The 23,830-nt window shown below is 35.1% G+C and overlaps 1 protein-coding gene and 1 pseudogene across 1 annotated transcript in view; one reads left to right on the top strand and one right to left on the bottom strand.

Annotated features, from left to right (window-relative positions):
- LOC114050023 (formin-2-like) overlaps positions 1-23,830 on the bottom strand; it is a 473,042-nt gene that overhangs the window by 300,638 nt on the left and 148,574 nt on the right. The gene's annotated exons all lie outside the window — the stretch shown is intronic.
- LOC114050024 lies at positions 11,661-12,432 on the top strand (annotated as a pseudogene).

The raw sequence follows: 23,830 nt of genomic DNA, 5'->3' as shown, positions 1-23,830 counted from the left end.
TAGACATATGGCGGGATGGGGGCACTATTCTTCACCCCAGCAAGTAGCATATAGTTATCCAGAAAAAGCAGTGGTAAGAATAAAAGTACTGCTCAAAAACTCCTTAGTTCTACTGTGGGCTAATTTCTAGAAAGAAGCACTTCTATAACAATAGATAATAAAATTCTTCTCTCCCTAAACCATTTGGTATGCAAATTACAATTACTAACATTTTTAAAAATTCATAATGTTATTGGTTAACAATGCCACTATGACAAATATAAGACATGTCCCTTTGTGACAGAAAAGAGCAGTATGGCATGCAGACTCAGACTATATTTGGGCTCAAAGAGGCAGTAATTGGCATCTTCACATATGATGCTCATGTGCACTCACCCTTCCAAGGTCTCTTTCCCTTTCTTCTACATTGGGTTTTCCCTTTTGTGGAAGGCTTTCTACCCCCTTGATATCTTCTCCAACAGAAGCATTGTCCAGTGGGTAAAAGTTTCTCCTGGCCCTTCTCAACCTTTTCTCCTCTTTCCAGGGGTCATCAGGAGGGAGATAAGAATCATGGGGGGGAAGGGAGTTACCTGAGGAGGTGGTTAATGATAGAAATTCAATAATGGTTGCTTTTTTTCCCATTCTTTTTTCTCTAGAGAAATTAACTGATATCTGAAGCTAAATAGTGGCCTAGAGAATAAGGAGATGAAAATCAAATTCTCAATAAAAAAGGACTCTGAGGAAAGTGAGTTAGTCTGTGTAACAAGCTCTTGTCCACCTCTTTTTAACCCCATCTGAAAATGTGGCCCCACTTATTAGCAAAAACATTAAGACTCTCACCTGTGGGCATCTTCATCAACTAACAGCATAAATGCAACCCAAATATACCAGACCTACCCAGACTTCCTCATTTTGCATTTCATGGAAAAGAAAAGCTTACTATGAAAAACCATGTGGAATCTTTGACTGCTAGTTCTTTATATGGAAATCTGGGGAAAAGTGTGTCAACAATTCTGGCTATATCACTTTCTAATGAGAAACATGAGTTTCTCTTTCTGGCACATTTATTTTTTGTATTACCAAAGCAAGCAATAATTTCTCTATCAATGACTCATAGATTTAGAGCAGAAAGGGATCTCAAAGATCATGTCATCTAGGTGTTGTTAAGCTAGAGTCAATGAAATTTTAATATTTTGATAACTATATGTCAATATAATTGGGTTCCTTTATAATCCTACATATTTTATTTTATGAATTTAAAAATATTATCCTGGGAATGGGTCCATAGGCTTTACCAGACTATAAAAGTGTCCTATGCCACACACACAAAAAATTTGAGAACCCCTAAACTAGTCCAAACCTTTCACTTTACAGATGAAGAAACTTGAGTCCTAGAGTCAAGTCACTTGTCCAAGGTCACACAGTATGTGAGTAGCAGAGATGGGCTTTGAAGCTAGAAGATCCAAGTCCAAATAAAAGGCTCTTTCCACTGTGTCCCTTTACTTCTCTATGACCTCTTCTCTAAGCTTCAGTATTCTGCTCCAAAATTGCAATACAGCCATGTTACTAGCTCACTATAAGTGATTTAAGTAGAGCAAATGAAAGAGTGAATGAACGAATATAGTATTTATTAAGCACTTAAATGCAAAGCACTAGGAATGCAAATAGAAAAGCAAGACAGTTCCTGCTCTCAAGGAGCTTACATGCTAATAGAGAAGATACATAGATGGTTTCAGTTTAAAGTCAGAAGTCCCGTGGTCCTTAGGATGCAATGGCAAAGTAGATGTTAAGAAAGAGTTTTCTTAAACTAGATAAGGAAGTTTATCTTCTTTAGGAAAGACAGGAGGTAGTGGGGGAAGAGGAAGAGGAGGGTAGACATTCTCAGGAAGAGCTGAAAGCCAATACTTATTAATTTCCCATACAGGTATGGTACGGTGCTTGGTGCTGTACCCCCAAAAAATATAATTTAGGGAAAATTTTAAAACAACTTCCATTTGGAAACTACAATTTCAATATAGGCAAACAAGCAGCTATGAAAAATAGAGGAACAAAACAAAACCACAGTAAGGGTTGAGATTGAAGGGAGATGATTGATTTGAAGTAGTTCTGGGGGGCTCAATGAAAGGATTTTTATAGATGAATATGGGGGTGTAGTGGTTAAAACAGGTGATATAATCTGTGAAGCTATCACAGTAACCTCAAGAATGGCAAATCCAATTTATTAAGTTGGATTCACAGAGAAAGAGGAAAAACTATAAACAAACAATGCATTATTGTTTTGCATAAGCCATGTGTTATACATCCATTCCTAGAATACTACATGCAGTACTGGCTGCTGTACCACAGATATGCTAACTGCATCATAATATGCAACATAAAAGAGAAGAAAAATCTTAAATTTGGTGAAAACTTAAGGTGACTGCTCTTATGAAAATGATAGAGGATGAGGTAGCCTGACTGAAAAAAAAATTGCAAACCCCAAGACAGCACTCCTTCTTCCCCACCGTATTGTTAAGTATATCAAAGCAGGAGGGAGAGGTTAGGGTGAAGGGAAAAGGGCAATAATATAAATGTTAAGAAACTGGAGGTTAATAGAGAACTTAAGCAAAACTATTTCCTGAAAAGGGTATGAAACATATGGAACATATTACCAGGAAGGAAACCAAAGCAATGACGATAAATGAGTTCAAGGAACACCTAGATATTTTTTTAGAGAAGGTTGGTATTGTATAGGATGGTAAAAATTCAGCTAGGCTATAGCAGGAAACATGATAAGTCAGAAACCTATTCCTATCTTTGCTTCCCCCACTGTTTCATAGAATGCTTAATATGATCATATTTTATTATGGCTTCATGCCACAATGATATGACATTATTCTTTAAGTGGTAGACATCTAAAATAATAAATTTCTATAAAAAAGAGACACTTTTTTAATGATTTGCCAGAAAAAAGTCCTAGAAATATCCCTCATCAGTAGTAAAATAAATTTAAAACTTCCCAGATGAAATGCAATCAAGGACATGGGCTCAACTTCAAGCTCTGACCCTTACTACCTATTTGACCTCAGACAAATAATTTCTCCTCTTTAAACCTATTTTCTCATCTGTAAACCAAAGGGATTGAACTAGAAAAACTCAAAGACCTCAACTCTAAATTTAGAGCCTTTTCAAGATTCAGTACTTTCCCAATCTAATGTTCTATGTCATGTCTCCATTACTGTTTCTCACAATTGAAAATGTTTACTGAACTTTATCCTTTGCGAGCTCTGATTTTCCACTATTCATTCTGCTTACACATCGGTACACTTCCTGATAATTTGTGGAACCCACTCAGAATGTGCAAACCCATTTTTGTGACAGCAAAGAACTAGAAGCAAAGTTGTTTCCCATCCGATGGGGAATGAACGGCTTAGCCAATTTTAGTATGTAAAGATAATAGGATTTTATTATTTGTACTATTTGGTAAGATATGGCAAACATGACGATTTCAGAGAAAAATGAACTGAGGTAGAGTGAAGTAAGCCAATCCACCCAATTACAACAAATTACAACAGTGTAGTAAATGGAAAGAATTAAAAAGTCAAAAACAAAAACAAAGAATAAACAGCACTGAACATTGTGTCATTAAAATAACCAAAGCCAGAGAAGAGTTGAGAGAATTTACTTCTCTGCTGTCAATGGGGATGAGAAACTATAGGCATAAAATATTGCATAGAGCGATGCACACACAAACACAGCCAATTCCAGACACAGTTAATGTCTTCAGTGGTTTTTGTTTTAACTCTGTCTCTCTCTCTCTTTTTTCTTTTGAAAAAGTATTTGTTAAAAGGAATGGCTGGGTAGATAGGCAAGTGGGAAAGGATATATTAAGAAATTATTTAAGCCATAAGGCATCAATTAAAAAAAACTGATCAATTTCTTTAAAAGGAAGGTCCCATATATACCAAAATGTTTACGACTTGCATAGTACACTTTTTATAGATGCAAAGAATTAGAAAAAAGTTGATGGATGTTCATTATTTGGGAAAAGGTAAACATATTGTGAAACGAATGCAGCGGAAGAATACGTGCTAAAATAAATCATGAATATGATGAAAACGATGAAAAAATAGAAGTGTTATATGAAATGATTCAATGTAAATTAATTTGAACCAGGAAAACAATATACATGTTTATAATATAAACAGAAAGAATCATAGAAAAATAATAGAAACTGTATGTTCTATACATACATCACTGAATAATATACTTAGAGCTAAAAGAGACCTTAGATATTAAGTAGTCCAACCCCTCATTATAAAGATGATAAGAGAGATTAAGTGATTTCCCCAGATCACACAAGTAATCCATTTCAGAGACTAAATTTAAACTAAAGTCCTATGATGCTGGAGTCAGTGTTTTTTCCACTCAGCCATGTTGCACTGAGTCATCCTTAATGAGGATTTTATTAGGAAAAGGAAAGCATCTGCAAACAATATACCAAAGTAGACCATATCTTTACTATCCTGCAACTGACTGAAGGATATAGAAAATTTAAGAGCCCACTGATCTCATTCTGTGTCCATCATAAATAAGCATTTGGCTCAGTTGAGCAAAACACAGTTTTAAAAGTTGTCTTCCAAAAAGATGTCTGTCCCATCCATACATCAAAATCATTCAAGATTCTTTGATAGATATAACAGATATAACCTTGTTTGATGACCCTCTGATCATAAATATCAGAAGAGCAATAAAATGGGGAGGGCATCTGCTTGCCAAAGGTACTTGCCAATGTCAAGTAGATCTAGTGCTTAGTCCAAGTTGAATAGGCATTTCCTGTGGAGGGATTCCCTCCAGATGCTCCTGTTTGCAGACGACATCTTTCTTGCATCAAGTCCTGGCATACTGCAGAATCTCCTTAGAGAGGTCCCTAACTCTGCCACAGTTAGGCCTCCTTTTCTTACACAGGAAAAAAAATAAGCAGATTAAGAATGCCAATTGTCCAGGTAATGAGATGCAGTTAGTTGAACAACTTACAGACTTTTAAGAGATAATTGAAAATTACAATGAGATGGGTTCAGGACTAAAAAGGAGGAGGAAGGCAGCCTTTTGGAAACTACAAAGTCATTTAATGGCTGAAAATTTCTCCCAGAAACAAAGACCCCTATTTTTTTTCTTAGAATTTATTGTAGTGGACTTTCTATTTTATTTATTTTTGTCAATTAAATTTTTAAAAAATTAAACATTCCTTTTTTTAAAACTTTGAGTTCCAAATTTTCTCCCTCCTTTGTTCCCCTCCCTGCCTTGATGAGGCAAGTAATATGATATAAATTATACATGTGAAGTCATGCAAAACAAATGTCCATATTAGCAATGTTGCAAAAGAAAACACAGACCAAAAACAAAACAAGAAAAACAAAGTGAAAAAGTATGATTCTATTTGAATTTAGACTCCATCAGTTCCTTCTCTGGAGATGAATAGCATTTTTCATCATAAGTCCTTCAGAATTGTCTTGGATCATTGCATTTCTGAGAACAGCTAAATCATTTACAGTAGATCCTGATACAATGTCGCTATTTCTGTGTACAACATTCTCCTGGTTCTACTCATTTCATTTTGCAGCAGTTCATATAAGTCTTCTCAGTTTTTTTGAAAGCATCCTGCTCATCATTTCTTATAGCACAATCGTGTTCTATCACAATCATATTCCAGAACTTGCTCAGCCATTCCCCAATTGATAGGTATCCCCTTAATTCCCAATCCTTTGTCAGCAGTCTTTTTCCTTTTTTAAACAATGTCTGTGGCATACAGACCTAGTAATGGTATTGCTGCGTCAAAGAGTGTGCACAGTAGTATAGCCCTTTGGGCATAGTTCCAAAGGGTTCTCAGGAATGTTTGGATGAATTTGCAATTCCATCAATAGTGTATTAGTATCCCAGTTGTTCCACACCACCTCCAACATTTACCATTTTCCTTTTCTGTCATATTAGCCAATCTGATAGGTGTGAGTTGGTATCTCAGAGTTGTTTTAATTTACATTCTCTAATCAGTAGTTATTTAGAACATTTTAATGTAACTATTTGATTTCTTCTTCTGAAAACTGCCTGTTCATATCCTTTGATGATTTTTCAATTGAGGAATGATTCATAGTCCTATAAATTTGATTTGGTTCTTTATATATTTGAGAAATGAAGCCTTTATCTGAGAGACTTGCTCTATTTCTCCAATTTCCCTTCTAATCTTGGCTACATTGATTTTATTTGTGCAAAACCTTTTAAATTTAATATACTCAAAATTATTCATTTTACATCCTGTAATGCTCTCTATCTTTTGTTTGGTCATAAATTCTTCCCTTACTCACAGATATGACTGATAAAATTTTCCACGCTCTCCTAATTTTCTTATGCTATCACTCTTTATGTCTAAATCATGTACCCATTTTGACCCTATCTGTTATATGGTGTGAGTTGTCAGTCTATACCTAGTTTCTACCAAATTGCTTTCTAGTTTTCCCAGCAATTTTTGTAAAATAGTAAGTTCTTGTGCCAAAAGTTTATCTTTCTGTTTATCAAACACTAGACTATTGGGGCAGCTAGGTGGCACAGTGGATAGAGTACCAGCCCTGGAGTCAGGAGGACTTGAGTTCAAATCTGACCTCAATGACCCTGGGCAAGTCAGTTAACCCCAATTGCCTAAAACAAAAACAAAACAAAACAAAAAAAAACAAACACTAGATTGCTGTGGTCATTTATTATTGTGTATTGTATACCTAATGTATTCCACTGATCCACCTCTCTATTTCTTAGCCAGTACAAGATTGTTTTGATGATTACTACAAAGGCTCCCATTTAAACACCAATATTTTGCCATTGTTATTTGGCAGAAAGTCATGCGAAAAAACAGTATACAGGGAATTAAGATAAGTACCACTTGATGTGCAATTGAGAAACACAGGGTGGGTATAGGAAGACAGAAGCATGTAACAAATGAGAAATTTCACAAAAAGCACTGGAAGAAGACTTTTATCATGAAAATGTATGATTTTAATAAAAGGTAAGCGACAATGTCATGAGAATGAAGTATAACAGATGAATAGCCAATTCAGGCAATCTCTTGATGTCAGGAGAAAAGAAGAAAGGTCCCTAGAATGTTGAATGGAACCCTTCTATTGAACTTCTGGGAGAATTCTGAAAAATGTTATACAGGATGAGCAGAAATGGATATCATGTGATTACTGGAAGGACTATCCACATTAATGATATTAAAGATGGAGGTGAGTACTTAAATGTGCTTTACTCTGATATAATGGCAATGCCACTAGATAAGGAGTCAGAAGACCCAAATGAGTTCAGATCTTCTTGGTAGAGAGTCTATTGACTAGGGGTGTGGAATGAGCCATATCTGTCAGACATGATCAGTGTGTTTATTTCACTTAACACATTTTGTTACAAGAGGAAGGAGAGTAAGTGGTTAGGGAAATGTCATTAATGTTAAAAAAAGGGAGAGGGACAACCTCCCCTCCCCGCCACTCACACAACCAGTCAGCCTGCTTTCTCTGGCATTACCAAGGGAATCATGCATGCAAACTAACTTTCCAAAGAAAATTGTTATTTACTTTTCAGCCAATTCTAAAGGCAGAGATTAGCTCAGGACAAATTTTTATATAGCACTGTGCTGATTTAGGGAGGCCAATAATTTCAAAGTCCTTCAGTTTTAAGTGGATCCCAACTCAAATTTGAGTTTCCAGTGGCAATTTTTGGCACTAGACAAAAAAGAAATAAATTCCATTCTCATTAAGAAATGCTTTAGTTAAAATAGCCATTGATTAAAGTCCACAGAAATTTTATGAAAGGTAAAAAAAAAAAAGAAAGAAAAAGAAAAACATTAAAATTCACAAATCAACATAAAAATGAAGGTACTAAAACAAATGATAGTTGTGCTATACTTAGGGTTACTTATTCATCCCCCCTCCACCCTGCAAAATGGTCTGTGGTTCTTTTATCACAATTTTTATTACTCCATGAAGAATCTTCCTTTTAAAAATACATCATTATGATGATGATAATAATGCACTACAAAGATTACTATATGGATCAATTAAGCAAAAACATTGCCCTGAATTCCCTCTGGTAACCATCTCAGGATATAACATTTTGTAGCCACAAAAAAAAAGATAATCCATGAAAACACTGCAAGGGTCTTACCTGACTTTGGTTCTTACTATTATCATTATATTTTCTTCATATACAGATTTTTTATCATTTCTTTCCCCACATCTTTTGAGTAGTTTGGTTCTTGTCAAACTCTTGAATTTTTATTTCCTGGTAAGGGCTGTTTTAAAGGATCTTTTACTACTTTAGCACAAATTTAGTCAATATAATACCAAACAAAAACATCTACTAAAAGGAAGATTCAAATACACAATAATTTTGATGTTATTCTCTAAAGAATGAAATGTTTTCCTTCAAACATAAAATAATATTAGAAATATAGATGCTATTGTGTGGCCTTCATTCTCAAAAAGGACTGTGATGTCAGAAAGGTGATGCCATAACTTGCAAGTGAATTGGATTTAAGGGAGGGAAAGCTGTGCAAAATCACCAGCCTCACTTTCTCCTCTGGAGTCATCTGGGTCCAGTGGCAAGACATAGATCAAGATGACTGGAGATGGCCCTAATGCAGTGGGAGACCTTGGCCTTTTTAAGCTAAGGTCTTTCCCAGTTCTCAGTTTGACTGAGGCAATGCACATTCAGTGATTAAGGTTGGGTAAGAAATGAGGCAGAGGATGGCCTCTTTTACTTAGCCAAAAAAAAGAAAAAAAACATATCAATCTGGGAAGGGAAAACCCTCAGGGTTTCTGGCCAAAACAGAAACAGTTGCTATTTACATTCGCTCTGAGCCATCAGGGCTTATAGCAGAAAAATTTATAGATTAAGTTTCTAAAAATGCCATTTTGTCAGTAAGACACCAGTTTCTCAATGTTTCAGTTTCCTCAGGAGAAAAAGAAAAGAAATGGATGGATTCAATTCAAGTCAACATAAGTGCCAATAATGGGCAAAGTATTAGGAATACGCAGACAAAAAATAAACACTCCTATAGGTACAAAAGACTAGTATCCAATGGGAAAAAACAGTTAAACACTTACTGTGTGCCAAGCACTCTGCTAAGCCCTAGGGATACAGAAAGAAAACAAGATAGCCATTTTCAAACAGCTCACATTCTAATCAGCGAAGAAAATGCAAAGTAATTGTATAAATAACTACACAGTAGGAGCTGATGTCACTCCACTATGGTGTACTAAGCACCAATGGACTATAGTGTTCTATGAAAAGTGCTCAAGGTAAGGCTGAATAGTATAAGAAAACTATAACTCTGATTTCTCACCCTGAAATTGGACCCACACAAATTTTCTTCATTAGTTTCTGTATAATTTCTATTTAAAAATTCAATGATGCTTAGTTACTGCTTTCAAGATTATTCTCTACAAACAGAATGAAACAAAACTCCAAAGATCATTGAAGCTTTAAATATAATTGGAAATATACAGTGTAGTAAATATCTAAAGTTACCAGTGGTCAATGTAACCATCAAAAAACTTAGGAAATCCATCTTCTGAGGGGGTATTGTGAACTACGTTCAACATAATTTACTTTTTTTTTTTAGGGAATCCAGGGAAATGAAGTAAAATAGATTTACTTTCTGGATTTTAATGAGTCCCCTGAGGCCTATATTCCTACACATAAGAATCACAGTTCATAAATCTCACATTTTCTCACTGATAACATGTGAAAGGGATGTAAATTTCTCATTCAGGTTAAGATTTTACTAGATGCCTCAAATGGCAAAGATGACACCCTATTCACTGTGGACATGTATTTTTATAACATTTTTCTAAACTGCATTTTCAACACTAATGTCATGTGTTATATAATATAAAAGGTATAGGAGAAAAAAAACTTTATTATCCTCTTTTTTGTGATTCTCTCAGGGATTTAATTCCACTTGGCTTTACACATTAAAAAGATGCCTCTTTAAAAATTTTACATCTCAGAATTTATGTTTTCACTTCCTATATACCTCTTTCAGCTATGAATTAAAGAGGAAGTACTACAAATCAAATGAAGTGGCATATTTAGCCTCAAAATCCTCAAAGTACTAGCAAAAAATAACATGAACCAAATATTATTGTTGATTCCTCAAGTTATTCTTCAGGCAGAAAAAAAAAACAACACAATTAGATTTACTTTTTCTTGTGTAGCCTTTAAGACAGAGGCCAGAGGAAATTTCAAATATCATAGCAACTCAAATTTAAAGAGTATAGTATGAGATCCCTCTGTGGACAGCCAATCCCTTTTCAACTTTAGCTCTATGATCCAATCATCTTTCCTCCTTCTGCCACCTGGTTTTTGGCTACAGTTATTTTTTGCCCTAACCCAATTACTGCAAGTACCAAAACCAACAAGAGAGCAACAAATGATGGTGTTTGTGCCCTTACTCCAATGACCTAGAACAAGGCTGCCAGACTGTAAGTTGTTCTATCCTCGGACATGCAGGAAAGAATATGTCACTTGACTACAGGGCAAAGCTTCCCCCTCTCCTAACAACATGAGCAGTAAATGAAAGGGATAGGTGCCTGACCTAAGGCAGAGCAAATCATAAGAAGAGCCAGGGAGAAAAGACATAGGACCAAGGAAAGATTACCCATAATTTCCAGGAATGGAGAAAGTAACTCCTCAGATTTCCATAGTTCTCTAATGTTAACAAAGTCCTTTCCTCACAATATCTATGAGTAAACTTATTATACATGTTACAAATGTTACAAATATACATCTCTTGACTTGCCATACTGATCATTTTAGCCTTCATGAGGTAGAGGAAACAAGAAAGGAAATGGTCACTCTGTATTTTAATCACACCAACAATTAGGAATACATTACAACAGTAGAAGTGATGGAAAGTTTGTGGGAGAAATGACTATTTTTTCTTAAAATTTATGACAGAAAAATAAAGTTGGAAAGTCTGAAAAACAAGGTAGATTGCATAAGGTTTTAGGAAAAGGATAAGTAGGAGTCCATGACCTAAAAGTCTATAAGGAAAGGCAGTCAAGGAAGGATGAAAAGTTCTCAAGAATGAAATTCTGAAGACACCCAAAGAAACAATTCTAATGAAGAAGAAGAAAAGGAGGAGTTGTCTAAAGAAGCTGATGTGGATGCACAGATAACTCAAAAAACAGAGAGAAGATGGAATCAAAGACTGCTGACAGAGGATTACAACAATAGTGTAGCATGGTCCTATAGGAATAATTTCAAGCCCACAAAAGCTCAATATAAATGGAGGCTAATAAGTAATATTAATGATAACAAAAAGTGGTGGGGCTTATTTTTTTTTTTGTTATATTGGGGGAAAAGGAGGATTAAAGAATGCAAAGGACCAATAGTCAGAATGGTCGCAATGATGATAATGATGACAGATGGCAGAACTATAGAAATTTTATAGTGCTTCTATTTTATCTCCCAAGGAGAATAATCTTTCAAATAAGAAGAATGGCACCAAAAAAGAGTAAAAAAGGGAACTATAAGCCAAGATGAGTAGGGACATGGTGAAGAAAGATCTAGGCCACTGCTGCTGCCCAGAGACCACTGACCCCCTCACCCCTGCCCCCCGCTGGTCCATCCATCCGCCACTGCCACTCACTCTGGGCATGGATAAAAATGTGCGGGTGCAGGTGGTCAAATTGGCTGAGCAGACTGAAAGATATGATGACATGGTAGCCTGCATGAAGTCTGTAACTGAGCAAGGAGCTGAATTATCCAACGAGGAGAGGAATCTTCTCTCTGTTGCTTTCAAAAATGTCATAAAGGCCCAAGGTCATCTTAAAGTGTTATTTTTAAATATTGAGCAAAAAACAGAAGGTGCCAAGAAAAAACAGCAGATGGCCTGAGAATACAGAGAGAAAACTAAGACTGAATTAAGAGATAACTGTAATGATGTACTGTCTCTGTTGGAAAAGTTCTTCATTCCTAATGCTTCACAAGAAGAAAGCAAAGTTTTCTATTTGAAAATGAAAGGAGATTACTACTGTTATTTGACAGAGGTTACTGCTGGTGATGACAAGAAAGGAATAATGGATCAGTCACAACAAGCATATCAAGAAGCATTTGAAATCAGCAAAAAGGAGATGCAACCAACATATCCTATAAGATTGGGTCTGGCCTTGAACTTCTCTGTATTCTATTGAGAGATTCGGAACTCTCCAGAGAAAGTCTGTTCCCGTGCAAAGACAGCTTTTGATGAAGCTATTGCTGAACTTGATACATTAAGTGAAGAATCATACAAAGACACCACACTAATAACGCAATTATTGAGAGACAACCTGACATTGTGGACATTGGACACCCAAGGAGATGAAGCTGAAGCAGGAGAAGGAGGGGAGAATTAACCAGCCTTCCAACTTTTGTCTGTGTCATTGTAAAATTTACACGGTAGACCATTTGCCATCCATGCTGTCCCCAAAATAGTTTTTGTTTACAGTTTATGACAAATTTATGTTACTTCTATTTGGATTTTTATATTTCCCATGTAGTTTTTGTGTTTAATATTAGAGAAGTACAGCCAGTTAACACTTGGGGAGTTATTTTGCTTTCATCTGAGGCAGTCAATATGGATATGGAATTTTTATACAGGTGTTGCATATTTGGCATAGTACTTTTGGTACACTGTAATTTCACAAGACCAGTGTTAAAATAACTTCCATGTCTAAGTAAAGAAAACTGCCTACATATTGGCCTGTCTTGGTGGGGGTATGAAGGGATAATTGGTTCCAGTCATAGGTGTAGTAAGAGTAGGTACTCTAGGATTGGAACACTCATGGCTGTGGTAGAAACAGATGTCCCATAGATATTACATGTCATTCCATGTGTATCTGTAGAATACACAATCTCAATGGATGTACCTTTATGATTGCAGTTGCAAAAGTGTTCCTTAAGACAAAGTTTTAACCCAGTCAGTTTACTCTGGAGAAGAGCAGGAATGGTTCACATTCCATTATTTATAAAGTTACCTGGTGTTTGCTTTCATTATTTTTGCTAAACTCATTTTATTTGTATTTATTTATTAAATGGTTTAGGCAACCTAAGAACAAGTATAAAAGCAAAGATGCAGTAAAAAATTAATTGCCTGATATTCATAAAGTCATTGTATATCAAGCAAAGCAGTAAAACAAAAAACTCACGGATTTAACTTTTCTAACTTTTTTTTGCTTTTGTAATTTTTTTGAACTTGCCTAACATGCATGTGCTATAAAAAATAGTTAGCAGGGAGATGATGGCTAGCTTTGTTTAATGTCTTATGAAATTTTCATGTACAATCTAAGCATAATTGTTAAGAACATGTGTATTAAGTTGATGTAAGTGGAATAAAAGATTTATGAATGGACTTTTCAACTACTTTCTCTACAGTTTTTCATGTAAATCAAATCTTTAGTTCTGAAACTTCTCTAAAGGGTATTGTACATTTTGAAGACTTACTTCCCACTTGGTAGCTATATAATGGGCTTAGAAAAAAAAAGTTAAGTATAAAACTATCAAATGGCAAAAGTTCCATGTGTTCCATATTGTTCCAAACATTAATCCCCTCTCTACCACCCTGATTTTCAGTTTCTCTTTTAAAACAAAAGCTTGGTGATCTGAATAAAATCACATGTTCCACTTAAATTTTTGATCTGGCATTTTTCTAACCTATGGAAATTACAAGTCTCGTGGTCTGCGGTGACATTGGTTAAGTATCGGGTTCATGCTCCCAAAGTCCCTCTTTGAAAGTATGTGTTGCTATTCTCATAACCTGCCTTGGATTTTAATCCTATATTCCAATTTGTGATGTATACTTTTTAGCCTTATCTCCTTCTGCCTTTTCACCAACCACACTCCTATTCTGGTGGTGGAGGGAGGAGGGTGTTGTGTGGGGAAAGATAACATGATATTTCTGGCTTGAGTATCTGAGATTCCTTTCTTCTTTTGCTTGTATCCCACAAACTTCTTGCTTCTATTCATATTTCCTATGGGAAATCTTCCTTTAATTTAGTGAGATAGTGGCTTTTTAAAAATCTCACTCTAAGCCCTATCCTGAATGGTCTATTATTGTCTGCTTTAAATTCTTCCCCTAATCCAATCCTCTCACCAAGTGATGATGGGGCTAAGTTATACCCAAAGCTCATGCTGCAAAATCTTCCCCTCACTACTCTGGTAGAAAACACCAAACACAAAATATCATTTAAAGAGAGTTTTTGTTATAAAATATAACCTTCTCAAGTGCAGGGACAATGGTTTTTTTTTTTTTCTGGATGTTCCTAGTACATTGTAAATGCTCAATAAATACTGATGATGGGGAAAAAAAAGAAATACCTAGTTACCCTTGATGAGTTCTTCAATAGGCACAGATGAACTACATGCCAGAGTATTTAGAGAACTAGCCAACATAATTGCCAGTTAGTGACTTTTTTATAGATTGTGCAAAATGAGAGATATGTCATAGGACTGGAGAAGCATTTACATTATATTAAATTTCTAAAAAAAAAGGAAGAAAATGCAAACAATAGGCTGGCGAGACTTGACTTCGACACATAACAAAACTATAGAATGTAATATTAAAGAAAGGCTTAGTGAACATTTACAAAAGGAAACAATGAGAGCAGAGAGCCAGCATGGTTTCATCAAAAACAGGCCTTTCCACTTTAATTTCATTTACTTTTTTTGACAGGATTACCAGGTTGATGAATGAAAGTAATATTAGGCCTAGAGTTAATCTAAATTTAAGCAAGCATTTGATGAAATCTCTCCTGCTATGGACAAAATAGGGATATGCAAGCTAGAAAACTAGTAAGGTTAGGTAGATTCAGAGATGGGACCAAGAGGATATTCATCAATGATTTGATGTCAACTTGGAATGTGGTCTCTAGGGATCTGCCTCTGTCCTCTACAGTTGACTCTGTGCTGTGTAATATTTTTATCAATGATTCAAAAGAAAGTTATCAATATTGTGTATAACATATCTGTAGGTAACACAAAATTGGGAGGATTAGCTAACACTTCAGATTAGCATTCAGATGAAAAAAGAGCTCAATAATCTAGAACAGAATTATCAAACATACAGCCCCACGACATTCAAAACAGATTAAAATGTAATTGGGAAATATTTAACAAAATAAATAAAAAATACAATAGAATAGAGATAGTGTTAATATGTGTTTTTCTAAGTCAATATGTTGCTGAAAGACTCTTTATGTATAGTTTAGTTGCCCCTTTTTCTACCAGAGTTTGATACCACTGGTCTTAAACATTAGGTAAAATCTAATAAAATGAAATTTAATATAGAAAAAATATATCTTAGATTTGGGTTCAAGTTTGGGAGAGATGGGGCAGAGACAAGACAGCAGAGGGAAGACAGGAAGTTGCCTGAGCTCTCCTCAGTTTATTTTGGAAACAACATTAAATCAAGCTTCTAAAAGAATTCTGGAGCGTCAGAATACACAAAAAAAAATGGAGTGAAACACTTTTCCAGTCCAAGATAACTTAGAAGGACTTCAGGGAAAGGTCTGTCTCATTTGGGTAAAAAGTGAGTGGAGCCCAGTACAGGCAGTGTTTGGGCAAGCCAGCAAGAGACTCGTAGCCACAGCACAGATCAGCAACTGAGGCCTTATGGTCCTTCTCAGCAGGCCAATGGCACAGGCCAGCAGAGGCCTCTAGCCCCACTGCAGCAGACAAACTGCCAGTCCTGGAACTCAGGGCATAACAGACACAACCAGGCCAAGCCACCTGAAAACAGTGGGTAAGCTGCTAGCTCCAGAGACCCCAGTACAGAAAACCAGTGACCAGACCTCTGGTCACATCACAAGAAGCTTGAGACATTGCCCCCTGTATCCTAGGGGCAGAGCACAATTTTTAAAAGGAGCAAAAACAAAAACAAAACAAAACAAAAGAAAAAAAAAACAACGCCCCCACCCAAAAAAAAGAGCTCTGACCATAGAAAGCTACTATGGCAAAAAGGAAGATCCAAACTCAAACACAAGAAGAGGACAAAAGTGTTAAAACACCTACATGTGAAGCCTCAAAAAAGAATATGAATTGGTCTGAAGCCCAAAAAGTTCTCTTGGAAGAGCTCAAAAAGGATTTTAAAAATCAAGTAAGAGAGTTAGAAGAAAAATTGGGAAAAGAAATGAGAGTTATACAAGAGTACTATGGAAAAAAAAGAGTCAACAGCTTGGAAAAGGAAGCACAAAAATTGAAGAAAACACCTTCTTTAAAAGTAGAATTGACCAAAGGGAAAAGGAGGTTAAAAAAAAGCTGAAGAAAACAACTTGTTAAAAATTAGAATTGGGCAAGTGGAAGCTAATCACTCTATGAGACATCAAGAATCAGTCAAATAAAATCAAAAGAATGAAAAAAAATAGAAGAAAATGTAAAAAACTTCATTGGAAAAACAACTGAACTGGAAAACAGATCCAGAAGAGGTAATTTAAGAATTATTGTACTACCTGAAAGCCATGATAAAAAAAATCCTGGACAAACTATTTCAAGAAATTATCAAGAAAAACTTCCATGATATCATAGAACCAGAGGATAACATAGTCACTGAAAGAATCCGCCAATTGCCTCCTGAAAGAGAGCCCTAAATAAATACTCCAAGAAATATTGTATCCAAATTCCAGAACTATCAGCTCAAGGAGAAAATACTACAAGCAGCCAGAAAGAAACAATTCACATATCAAGAAGCCACAGTCAGGTTCACACAGGACTTAGTAGCTTCAGTATTAAAGGATCAAAGGGCTTGGACTATGAAATTCCGTAAGGCAAAGGAGCTTGGATTACAACCAAGAATCAACTGTCCAGCAAAACTGAGCATAATCTTTTAGGGGGAAAGATGGACATTCAATGAAATAGGGGATTTTCAAACTTTCCTGATGAAAAAACCAGAGCTGAACAGAAAATCTTATCTTCAAATACAATACTCAATAGAAAGATAAAAAGGTAAACAGGAAAGAAAAAAACATGGTATTTAATAAGATTAAACTGTTTATATCCCTACATGGGAAGATAATACTAGTAACTCTTAAGAACTCTCTATTAGGACAGTTAGAAGGAGTATACTTGGAGGGTGTGGGTATAACTTTGATGTGATGATAAAAAAAAATTAAGGGGTATAAAAAAGGATTTTACTGGAAGAAGAGGAAAGGGGAAGGCAGAATGGGGTAAATTAGATCACATGAAGAGGGATGAAAGACCTATTATAGTAGAGGGAAAGACAGGAGAGGATGAGTGTTGTTTGAACCTTATTCTCATCATATTTGGCTCAAAGATGGAATAACATACATACTTAGTTGGATAAAGAAATCCATCTTACCTTATAAGGAAGTAGTAGAGGAAAGGGAAAAGAAAAGGGAGGGGGCTGATAGAAGGGAAGGCAGTGGTCAGAAGCAAAAAACTGACAGATTTTTTTGGAGAGGGAGAGAAAAAAAGTAGAAAGAGGGGGAAAATGGGATATAGGGAAATACACAGTTAGTAATCATAATGGTGAATGAGAATGGGATGAACTCTTGAAAAAATAGAAGCACAAAGCAGAGTGGATTAAAAACCAGAATCCTGTAATATATTGTTTGAAAAAAAGCACATCAGAAGCAGGGAGCCATACTAAGAGTAAAGGTAAAAAGCTGGAGTAGAATGTATTATGCTTCAGCTTAAAAAAAAAAAAAAAAGCAGAGGTAGCAATCCTGATCTCAGACAAAGCAAAAGCAAAAATAGATTTAGTTAAAAGAGACAAGGAAGGAAACTTCATCTTGCTAAAAGGTACCAAAGACAATGAAGTAATATCAATACTAAAAATATATGTACCAAGAGTTTATAGCAGATTCTTAGAGGAGAAGTTCAGGCAGTTACAGGAAGAAATAGCAAAACTATACTAGTGAGGGACCTCAACCTCCTCCTCTCAGAATTCTAACCACAAAATAAACAAGAAAGAAGTTAAGGAGGTAAACTGAATTTTAGAAAGGTTAGATATGATAGACCTTTGGAGAAAATAGAATGAGGATAGAAAAGAATATACCTTTTTCTCAGCAATACATGGCACCTACACAAAAGCTGACCAAGTATTAGGTCATAAAAACCTTATAATAAAATGCAGAAAGGCAGAAATATTAAATGTATCCCTTTAAGATCATGATGCAGTAAAATTACATGTAATAAAGGTCCATGGAAAGGCTGATTAAAAATAATTGGAAACTAAATAATCAAATCCAAAAGATCAAACAACAACAGGTCAAACAACAAATCACAGAAACAATCAATAACTTCACCTAAGAGAATGACAGTAATGAGACAACACACCCTTATGGGATGCAACCAAAGCAATACTTAAGGGAAATTTTATGTCTCTAAATGCTTACATGAATAAAATAGATAAAGAGTAGATCAATGGATTGGGCATGCAATTACAAAAGCTAGAAAAAGAACAAATTAAAAATCTCCAATTAATCACCAAATTAGAAATTCTGAAAATCAAAGGAGAGATTTATAAAATTGAAATTAAGAAAACTATTGAACTAATAAATAAAATTAGAAGCTGATTTTATGAAAAAATAGATAAACCTTTGGTTAATTTGATTAAAAAGAAGAAAACCAAATTATGAGTATCAAAAATGAAAAAGGTGAGTTCACTACCAGGAGCTGTTTTGTCCAATTGTATGTCAATACATCTGACAATCTAAGTGAAGTGGATGAATATTTACAAAAAATATAAATTGCCCAGATTAACAGAAGAGGAAATAAAATATTTAAATAACCTCATTTTAGAAAAATAAATTGAACAAGTCATCAATGAACTCCCTAGGATAAAATCTCCAGGGCCAGATGAATTTACAAGTGAATTCTACCAAACATTTAAAGAACAATTCATTCCAATACTATATAAACTATCTGGAAAAATAAGCAAAGAAGTAGTCCTACCAAATTCCTTTTATGATACAAATATGATGCTGATAACTAAACCAGGAAGAGTCAAAACGGAAGGGGGGAAATTACAGACCAGTTTCCCTAGTGAATGATGTAAAAATTCTAAATAAAATACTAGCAAAGAGATTACAGCAATTTATCATGAGTATAATACATTATGACCAGGTGAGATTTATGCCAGGAACACAGGGGCTGGTTCAATATAAGGAAAACTATCAGCATAATTGACCATATCAATAACAAAACCAATAGAAATGAAACGATTATCTCAATAGATGCAAAAAAATCTTTTAACAAAATACAATACCCATTCCTAATAAAAATACTAGAGAACATAGGAATAAATGGAGTTTTCCTTAAAAGGATAATTAATTCCTATCTAAAACCATCAGCAAGCATTATCTGTAATGGGGATTAGCTAGAAGCCTTTCCAATAAGATCAGGGGTGAAACAAGGATGCTCATTATCACTATTATTATTCAATATTGTACTAGAAATGTTAGTGATAGCAGTAAGAGAAGAAAATAAATTAAAGGAATTAGAATAGGCAATGGGGAAACAAAACTATCCCTCTTTGCAGATGATATGATGTTATACTTAGAGAATCCTAGAAAATCAACTTAAAAATAAAAGTACTCTAGCAAAGTTGTAGGATATAAAGAAAAACCACATAAATCATGAGCATTTCTACATGATACCAACAAAGCCCAGCAACAAGAGAAAGAAAGAGAAAATCCATTTAAAATAACTATAAACAGTATAAAATATTTGTGGGTCTACCTGCCAAGTCAAACCCAGGAACTATATGAACATGATGACAAAACACTTTTCACACAAATAAAATCAGATCTAAAAAACTGGAAAAATATGAGTTGTTCGAGGGTAGGCCAAGCTAATATAATAAAAATGAAAATTCTACCTAAATTAATTTTCTTATCCAGTGCCATACCAATCACACTACCAAAAATATGTTACAGAGCTAGAAAAAATAACAAAATTCATCTAGAAGAACAAAAGGTCAAGAATATCAAGGGAATTAATGAAAAAAAAATGCAAAGAAAGGTGGCTTAGCCATACCAGATCTAAAATTAGGATTATAAAGCAGCAATCACCAAAACTACTTGGTACTGTCTAAGAAATAGAGTGGTGGAGGACAGCTAGGTGTTGCAGTAAATAAGGTTCCGGCCTTGGAGTCAGGAGGACCTGAGTTCAAATCCGACCTCAGACACTTGCACTTGACACTTACTAGCTGCATGACCCTGGGCAAGTCACTTAACCCCTATTGTCTTACCAAAAAAAAAAAAAGAAATAGAGTGGTGGATCAGTGGAATAGATTAGGTACACAAGATGCAATAGTCAATGACTATACTAATCTATTGTTTGATAAACCCAAAGACTCCAGCTGATGGGATAAGAACTCACTATTTGACAAAAACTGTAGGGAAAACTTAAAAATAGTATGGCAAAAAGTAGGCATAGACCAACATCTCACAGCCTATACCAAGATAAAGTCAAAATGGGTACGTGATTTAGACATAAAGGGTGATACCACACGCAAATTAGGAGAGCAAGGAATAGTTGCCCTGTCAAATATGTGGAAAATGAGATAGAGAACATTAGGAAATGCAAATGGATAATTTTGATTACATTAAATTACAAAAGTTTCGCACAAACAAAACCAATGCAAGCAAGAGTAGAAGGAAAGCAGAAAGATAGGAAACAATTTTTACAGCCAGTTTTTCTGATAAAGGCCTCATTCCCCAAAGATATAGAGAATTGTGTCAAATTTATAAGTCATTCCCCAATTGATAAATGGTCAAAGGATATGAACAGGCAGTTTTCAGATGGAGAAATCAAAGCTATCTACAATCATGAAAAAAATGTTCTAAATCACTGATTAGTGAAATGCAAAATAAAACAATTCTGAGGTACCATCTCATACCTGTAAGTTTGTCTAATATGACAAAAAAGGAAAATGATCAATGTTGGAGATATGGGAAAATTGGGGCACCGATACATTGCTGGTGGAGTGGTGAACTGATCCAACCATTCTGGAAAGCATTTTGGAACTATGCCCAAAGGATAATCAAACTGTACATCCCCTTTGATCCAGCAATACCACTATTGAGTTTGTATTCCAAAGAGGTCATAAAAAAGGAAAAAAGACTTATATGTACAAAAATATTTATAATAGCTCTTTTCGTGGTGGCAAAGAATTAGAAATTGAGGGAATGCTTATCAATTGAAGAATGGCTGAGCAAGTTCTTGTATATGAATATAATGGAATACTATTGTGCTATAAGAAATGATAAGCAGGTGGATTTCAGAAAAACCCTGACTTAAATGAAGTGATGCTGAGTTAAGTGAGTAGAACCAGGAGAACATTGTACACAGTAGCAGCAACATTGTGTGATGATCAACTATAATAAACTTAGCTCTTATCAGCAATGCAATGATCCAAGACAATTCCAAAAGACTCATGACAAAAAAATGCTATCCACATCAAGAGAAAGAACTATCGAGTCTAAATGCAGATCAAAGCATATTATTTTCACTTTTTGTGTGTTTTTTTTTTGTTGTTTTATGAACAACTTTGAGCAACCAAGTCATTCTGATTAGTATAAATACCCAAATTAACCTCAAAGATCTTATGAAGGGAAATGTTGTTTGAATCCAGAAAGGGATATTGCTGTGGTATAGGAAATAATGAGCTGGTTGATTTATAAAAACAAGGAAAGACTTGGACTTATGAAGATGCTATCTACCTTCAGAGAAACAGATGATAGGAGGAAATAAGCATAGTACATAGTACAAGTGTATATGTCTATATAGATATCTATGTACGCATATCACACACATATACATATATACACACACATAAACATATATACATAAACATAAACAGACATACACACATATACGTATATATACACATATACATATATATATAAACATAGACATATATACATACACACACACACACATAGATAGATAGATAGATAGATAGATAGATAGATAGATAGATAGATATATCCACTCTGAATTACAGCCTTCTTTAGGGTGGGGTAGGGGAGAGAGGGGAAAAAATAAAGTAAAAAGTGCACATCAGAGGAAAAAAGAAAACCAAGGAAGCAAAAAAAGCTGGGCAGCTTTGAAAACAATATGTGGTATTTAATATATAGGTTTTCTTGAAATGGAAATTTATTGTTTTACATTAAATCCTTTCTTATGTGTACATGACAATGATTTTTTCTTTTCTAATTTTGCATATGTGTATAATAAAAAATATAAAAAATAATAAAGGAAGTGACATTTCCACTGTCCTCTGATGCCAGTGGAAAAATATGAAGTATTGTACTCACTGCTGATTATTTCCATCCCAGGGAGGACATTAATAAACTGGAGAGATGATGACCCTAGGCAACTCATATAACTTCTGAATGTCTCAGTTTCCTCATCTGTAAAATGGGATAAAAATAGCACCTACTTCTCAAGCTGTTATGAGGATAAAATGAAATAATATTTGTAAAGCAGTTTTAAACTTTAAAGTGCTACATAAACACTAGTTATTATTAGTTATGATTAACTAGCATGGTGAATAGCTTCAAGATCATAACATGAAAATCAGTTAAAAGAACTGAAAAAGTTCATCTTGGAAAAGAGAAGATAAAGAGAGATTATGAGAGATATCTTTAAATATCTAATATGCTGTCAAGAGGCAGAGGAATCCTCATATGGATCTATGAACTCATCCTCTAGGTTGTGCCCTCCAGTGCCAGAGATTCCAACCCATGCATGCCTGCACATCCTACACTACCCTTGTCTATGTGCTTCCATAAGTTTATTCCAGAGTATTTCCCCCCCAACCCCGCCACCCACCAATATACTGGAGTAATGCCTTGCTTTCACTCTGATACTATGAGAGTACCAGTGCAGTAATCTTTGTTCATCTGTCATAACACCTTACCGAATTATGGGCTCATCTTCCCTTTATATGACGTAATTCTTTGATGACGTCTTGTACTCACTCCCTGCTCTTCTTCCAAGTTGTTCATTGATTATATGCATCAGACCCCTCACAAATCATCTGCTTTCTCTAGTGATCCATGTAAAATACTCATTTTAAATTCTTTGGTGGCACATACATTCCAAGTCTTGTTGCCAGATATAGCAATACTGGTAGAAAGTTAATATTAAAAAAGCTCGCCCTTTGGTTTAATTAAAGCTTGGCATCACCAAAGATCTTTATAATTTCCTAGAAGTAATCTATTCTGCTCCTCTTGTTCAACCCTGGGCCCACCTCATTTTCCAGCTTTACTGTCTCTTTCAGATATATGTACTGACTGATAAGAGAAATCAGACTTTGTATCCCAGCACTTAGCTCAGGGCCTGGAACACAATAAGGACTTAACCAATTGCTTATTCACTACTTGTTGATTTGGCCACTGGGGCAGAACTAAGAACAAAGGATGAAAGTTGCAAAGAAGCAAATTTACACTCCTAAGGAAAAACTTCTTATCAATTGAAGCTATCAAAAGTAGAACGACCCTCTCTGGAGCTAATATGCTTCCCTTCTACCTTGAAGTCCAGAAGAAAAGGCTAAATGATTACTTATCATGTATATTTATTACCATTATTATTATTATCATTAATTGTATCTAGTTTTAGTCTGTTAATCATGAGATCTGCAGTAGCTTCTGTGATAGGCTGCAGTTACAGTACCAGAACTGGGGGCTTTTTGAAAAGGCTTTAGTCAATCTTGGCCTATTCTTTCCCTGAATTTGACTCTGCTAATTGTGTCCAGTAAATGAGAATACTATTAAGGGGAAAGGCCTCTAATCCTTTCCCTCCAAGACTGTCATATAGCCTGGGC

The sequence above is a fragment of the Vombatus ursinus genome, unplaced genomic scaffold (genome assembly GCF_900497805.2).
Source record: "Vombatus ursinus unplaced genomic scaffold, bare-nosed wombat genome assembly UNPS02014798.1, whole genome shotgun sequence".
Taxonomy (NCBI): Eukaryota; Metazoa; Chordata; class Mammalia; order Diprotodontia; family Vombatidae; genus Vombatus; species Vombatus ursinus.
This window is presented reverse-complemented; position numbering and strand designations above follow the sequence as displayed.